A 6,621-nucleotide genomic window follows, 5' to 3' on the forward strand; every position below is an offset into this window, starting at 1 on the left:
CTGACAGATCTGCTGGAGACTTGCATGGCATCAGCGATCTGCTCATCACTGGTAAAATGCTTTAAGCTGGGTTCACAGTAGTCTGGTGCGAATTGCAGCTCCATTTTCCCTGCGCAGATAAAAATGATTCATTCAGCGGTTCCTCTCTGTTTGTACCTGCGGATCAGCTGACCAAGGAGAGGGAAGGAGAGAATTCCTTTTCACAGCGGAACACATCTGTGAATCAGATGTGTTCCCATTGAAAATGATGTGCCTGCAATTCGCACCGCACTGCCTAGTAAACGCACACATTTTTTGTGCAATGCGGACTGTGGATGCAATGCACATATTTGAACCAGACCCATTGAAAAGAACATATTTCCAAATGTTCTGCAACATCCATTTAATCTATCCATTATTTTATATGTGCTTCAACTTTAGAGACTCTCAAAATGTATAGTGGTAGCACTGCAATATACTAGGGTGCCATGACGTGGTCCTGCAGCTTATGTATATATTTGTAAATGTGTACAAACTAAACCCCTGGTTTTACTGTGAACTGTTAGGGCAATTTGGTTTGTTGTAGGCTGGCTAGTGAGCTGGGAATTTTTCCTATATCTCCATCCTAGGCACCTCCTGCAAAGCCTAACAGATGGCACAATAACCTGTGATTCTTAACCAGATCTACCCGAATCTGGTTGTTGCCAAGTGTGACCAGGAGCAAAGAAAACAGAACGCTGATAAATGATGTGTCACAGAGCAGGAATATAGATGTGGGCCATGGTCAGCCAGTAAGGTACAGGAACAGCAGGTAGGAACACGGTCACCGAGCACATTACAGAAACAGCAGGTAAGAACATGGTCAGGAGAACCGCCCAAGGTCCACAGATGGCCAGCAAGGTACAGAGTCATAGTCAGGAGGACAGGCCAGGGTCAGCAGCTGCTGAACTCCAAGTTACAGGAACAGAAGGCAGGTCAACAGACTGGACCAAGCCTGATGGCAACACATCAGATTCAGTGAGTGTCAGAAGTGCAGTGCAGAATCCAGAGGAGAACGAGGACCACTGGAGATCAGGAAACACGTTAAAGCTGAGTCCTGTCTCAGCTCCGTGTCGATTGGTCCTGATCTTATTTGACACCATGAATAGCCATATTCGCACCATTAAGTGTACACTAAGCCACATACCTAACTATGTGCAGGGGAACATACACATGTGCCCCCTCTGATAAGCCCACATGTAGGAAGGCAAGCCTTCCTGATACTTTCCCACAATTTGAAAAGCACAAGACCAAGTTATTAACAAAGCAGGAAAAACAGATGCAATTTCCAAGCTGAAATTTGCCAAAATCAACTACAAATGGGGATTTCAGCGCAATAATTAAAGCACTATGGAAAGCAAAAATGTATTTGATTTATTATATTGCAGCTTACCCATTCTTAGCCTTTCTTACTTTTCACCTGGTGCACCTGCCAGTAAGTCTGTTGTTTTTGAGCAGAACAAGCTCTCATGCAAATGTATCAATTAGAGCAGTAGTCTCGAAACTGTGGCCCTCTGCTTGTCTTTATCTGGCCCTCGGGGGGCACTATTTTGTCCACAGATAACAACAATGGGGCAGAATTCCTCTGAATGACACCAATGATGGGGCACAATTTGTCCCAAGGACACAAACAATGAGGCACAATTTCTCATAATGACACCTATGAATGTGCACACTTCCTGCCGCTGACACCAAGGATGGGGCACACTTCCTGCCGCTGACACCAAGGATGGGGCACACTTCCTGCCGCTGACACCAAGGATGGGGCACACTTCCTGCCGCTGACACCAAGGATGGGGCTCACTTCCTGCCGCTGACACCAAGGATGGGGCTCACTTCCTGCCGCTGACACCAAGGATGGGGCTCACTTCCTGCCGCTGACACCAACAACTAAGCCACAATTCCTCCCAAGGACACCAACAACTAAGCCACAATTCCTCCCAAGGACACCAACAACTAAGGCATAATTCCTCCCAAGGACATCAACTAAGGCACAATTCCCCATAATGACACCAATGAATATGCACAATTAAAATGTTATACTCAGCGCTGCTCCAACAAACAATAAAGTGCTATGTTAATAGTGTAATCAATACAATAAAGATTAATTAACAATATAAAGGGCTTAGTGCAAATATAGTGCAAACATATAAAGGTCAGTCGTATAAAGTCCATCCATATATATGGTGTGCTGAAGTTGTGCACCTTGTAGTGGGCAGATCCTGGTGACACTCCGTGCTCCCCTCCTGTGTCCCCACTCACCAACAATAGTCTTTAAAATTGCCTGGTATATGGCTTAGAGTATCGCCTTCCACCAATGACTAGGATTGCTGGATGTGTTCTGCGTATAGGTGAGACTGTCACCTTTCTTCCACTGATAACCTGTGAGACATCAGGTATATCCTATGTACAGGTGAAGGCATCACCTTTCCAACTCTCTCAGTAATCGGATATCCATATTTTGGACGAATGGCAATGAAGAGAGAAAAGTGTATAGTGTAATACTGCTAGATTTATTTGTTAAAAGTCAACTATCATTACACTTGCATCAAAGATTTAAAAACATGCAAAAATTGCCACCTTGGCGTGCAAACAACCATCACTCCTCCGCTTGATGCGTTTCACTCCTCCCACTGGGTGTCTTCAGAAGCTGGGGGCGCCTGTGACTGGTTACCTTTTATGTATTAAGTCCCGCCTACTACACCCAACAACTCCCACTACTCTCACTATGTGTGCAGTATAAATTCAATTATTTCCTGTTTGTTGCTGCCATCTTAGTACTCATATAGACTTTGTAAAGCCCCATACACACTATCCGATTTTATGCTGATTTTTGTCTCAGATTTACCGAAACCATGTAGTACAAGGGCCTGCCTGATTGTATACAAATTGAAACTCCTAAGGTTTGACCTCATATTATATGGTTTTGGAAAATCTGAAGACAAAAATCTGCAGAAAATCTGATGCGTATGGGGCTTTAGAGTGTTTGTATTCTACTCAATGGCTTCCCATTTCTTCCCACTTCACCCAATGATATGTGTGCAGTGTGTGAGGTCACTTCCTGCTTCCGCAGGAAGTGTCAGTGTCGCCATCTTGGTACTCATTGAAGCCCCCAGTCAATGTATGTGATGTACTTAGTCATCTGTTATTTCCGCAGGAAGTGACCTCGTTTCCATCCCAGCACTTCTGCAGTATATGTATAGTGTTCCTACATGGTGTCCCACATTGACACAATATATCACAAATGACGTGTAGTAGTTAACTGCTTATACTTAATAGGTAACATGCGATCATTGCAGTAATGTTTTTCTTCTTCTTTTATAATATCTTACAGAACCGATGGATCGGTTCTCTCAGCTCCCCAAGAGGGGAGCTGCTGACTATCAGTGAGCAGCTCTCCTACTCTGTTCCTCCACACTCACTGGAGTGCTGCGCTGTGGAGGGATGGCTTGCTAAGTGTGACATCAGTCCAGGCACCTGGTGGATCCAGACTTCCAGAGTCGGGATGACGTGGTGCCTTGACTGATCCTGGTGATGTCAATGTTGAGGGGACTTCAGACCACTCTCTGCTGTAAATGGATCACAGGAATGAAAAACGAATTGCACTCCTGTAACTTTTTGGTGAAGCCAAGCCTAAAATGCTCAGGCTGGACTTCTCCTTTAAGGAGAGTAAACTGGCCCTTTGTTTACAAAGTTTGGAGACATCTGTTAGGTCTACAGTTTGGGGTGTTGTTATGATTGCACTGATACCCACTGTTAGGGCCGGACTTACCATTGGGCTTGACTGGGCTCAAGCCCATGGGCCCCGCCGAGATACATAGCCAAGTGTACTCGGCTCCGCTCAGTCACGCCCTATGATGGACATGGGCCTGGGCGTGACTGTAAGCCCAGCCGAGTACTCTCGGCTACTCTTGCCTCTGCTCTGGACTGCAAGAGGACCTGAGAGCCGCTGTAACGGCATATTCGGGGACCCATCGCAGTTTGAACAGAAGTGACGTTCTGTCGCCGCCATCTTGCTACACCCCACACTCGTCCACAGTAAGGATACACTAAGAAGAGGTAAAGTGGACATGTTGTTCCACCCACCCACCCCCCCCCCTCCCGGAGTTTTGCATTTTAGATTTATTTATAACAGTAAAGTGAGTTTCTATAGTGAAATACAGGACTTGGAACTCCATCTGACTGCTTAGATGTTGAATTTTAAAAGCAGTGAACTTCTGTCAGATTAGCAAACCTGTGAGATGAGCAGGGTTGCCGCTGTTTTTAAAATTCAAGCTCTAAGCAGTATTTTCACTATATAAACTGACTTTACTGTTATAAATACGTGTAAGATGCAAAACTCTGGTGGGTGCAACAACCCGCACCCCTTCTTAGTGTATCCTTACTGTGGACGAGTGGGGGGTGTAGCAAGATGGCGGCGACGGAACATCACTTCCGTAGCAAACTGCGATGGGTCGCTGAATATGTCGTTACACCGCCGAGAAGAGCTGCTTAACCACTTGTCGTCTGCCCTATAACAAAATGACGGTGGCAAAGTGGTTTTAAATCCTGACCGGACGTCATATGACGTGATCAGGATTTTGAGCCGCTGCGTGCCCCCGGGGGCACACATCGCGGCGATTGTTGTTGCGGGGTGTCAGTCTGACACCCTGCAACTACGATCACGGTAAAGAGTCTCCAACGGAGACTCTTAACCATGTGATCAGCCGTGTCCAATCATGGCTGATCACAGTGTAAATAGGAAGAGCCGGTGATCGGCTTTTCCTCACTCGCGTCTGTCAGACGCAAGTAGAGGAGAGCCGATCGGCTGCTCCACTGACAGGGGGGGGGTCTTTGCTGATCGATTACCAGCGCAGCCCCCCCCCCCCCCCTGAGGATGCCCACACTGGATCACCAGGGACGCCACCAGACCACCAGGGATGCCCAGGACAAGGTATGCCACCCTAGACCACCAGGGATTCCAGTCAGTGCCACAATGGATGCCAATCAGTGCCCACAATGGGCATCACTGATTGGCATGCATTATTGTTTGGCACTGATTGACATCCATTAGTACAGTATATTATAATACAATACCGCCTATCAGTTCCCATCTGTGCTGCCTATCAGTGCCCATCCGTGCCACCTATCAGTGCCAAATCATGCCCATCTGTGCCTCCTACCCATGCCCATCTGTGCCGCCTACCCATGCCCATCTGTGCCGCCTACCCATGCCCACCTGTGCCGCCTATCCATGCCCATTCGTGCCGCCTATCCGTGCCCATCCGTGTCGCCCATCAGTGCCACCTATCAGTGTCCATCAATGCCACCTCATCAGTGCCACTTCATTGGTGCCACCTCGTCGGTGCCCATCAGTGCCACCTATCAGTGTCCATCAATGCCACCTCATCAGTGCCACTTCATTGGTGCCACCTCATCGGTGCCCATCAGTGCCGCTTTATCATTGCCCATTAGTGTAACCCCATCAGTGCCCATCAGTAAAGGAGAAAACGTACTTATTTACAAAGTTTTGAAACTGAAACAAAAAAAACATTTTTTTTTTCAAAATTTTCGGTATTTTTTTATTTGTTTAGCAAAAAATAAAAACCGCAGAGGTGATCAAATACCACCAAAAGAAAGCTCTATTTGTGGGGAAAAAATGATAAAAATTTCATTTGGGTACAGTGTAGCATGGCCGCGCAATTGTCACTCAAAGTGCGACAGCGCTGAAAGCTCAAAATTGGTCTGGGCAGGAAGGTGTTTAAGTGCCCGGTATTGAAGTGGTTAAATACACAGGACTCTGTATTTTGGCGGTGCCATTTTTTAACTTCAAGACTGCAATGACAGTGGACAAGGCTGCAGATGGACACTGATAAGGCTGCATTGATGGGCATTTACATGTTTTTTCCTTAAACTTCCCTCCTAAAAGTTTTTTGTTTACTTAAAATTCCCTCCTAAACTTGGGGTGCGTGTTATACGCCGATAAATACAGTAATGTATAGAAGGTAGGGCCTGAAAGTGACTCAAGCCCAGGGGCCCCCACCACCCTAAGTCCTGCCCTGCCCACTGCAGATCGCAAGGGCAGTGCGATTTGAATGTGAGGTGGGAAATGCGCACGGATTGCAGTGTTTCCTGCACCGCATTAGTGTGAACCTAGCCTTACTCAGCTCATTTACTGCAAGCCCCATCTAAACTTTCATACCTCCTGTCTTTGTAGGACTACAAGTCCCAGCACACTATATTTTCCTGTCGCTGTAGGACTACAAGTCCCAGCACACTATATTTTCCTGTCTCTGTAGGAATACAAGTCCCAGCACACCAAACTTTCCTGTCTCTGTAGGACTACAAGTCCCAGCACACTATACTTTCCTGTCTCTGTAGGACTACAAGTCCCAGCACACTATATTTTCCTGTCTGTAGGACTACAAGTCCCAGCACACTAAACCTGCCTATTTCTTGTCTCTGTAGGACTACAAGTCCCAGCACACTAAACCTGCCTATTTCTTGTCTCTGTAGGACTACAAGTCCCAGCACACTAGACCTATTTCTTGTCTCGGTAGGACTACCAGCACATAGCTGCTCCTCCCCCAACCTGTCAGCTTCCAATTTAGGACTGCAGTTCCA

Source organism: Lithobates pipiens, unplaced genomic scaffold (assembly GCF_037356315.1).
Source record: "Lithobates pipiens isolate NorthernLeopardFrog02 unplaced genomic scaffold, aLitPip1_a1.2 Scaffold_8, whole genome shotgun sequence".
Taxonomy (NCBI): Eukaryota; Metazoa; Chordata; class Amphibia; order Anura; family Ranidae; genus Lithobates; species Lithobates pipiens.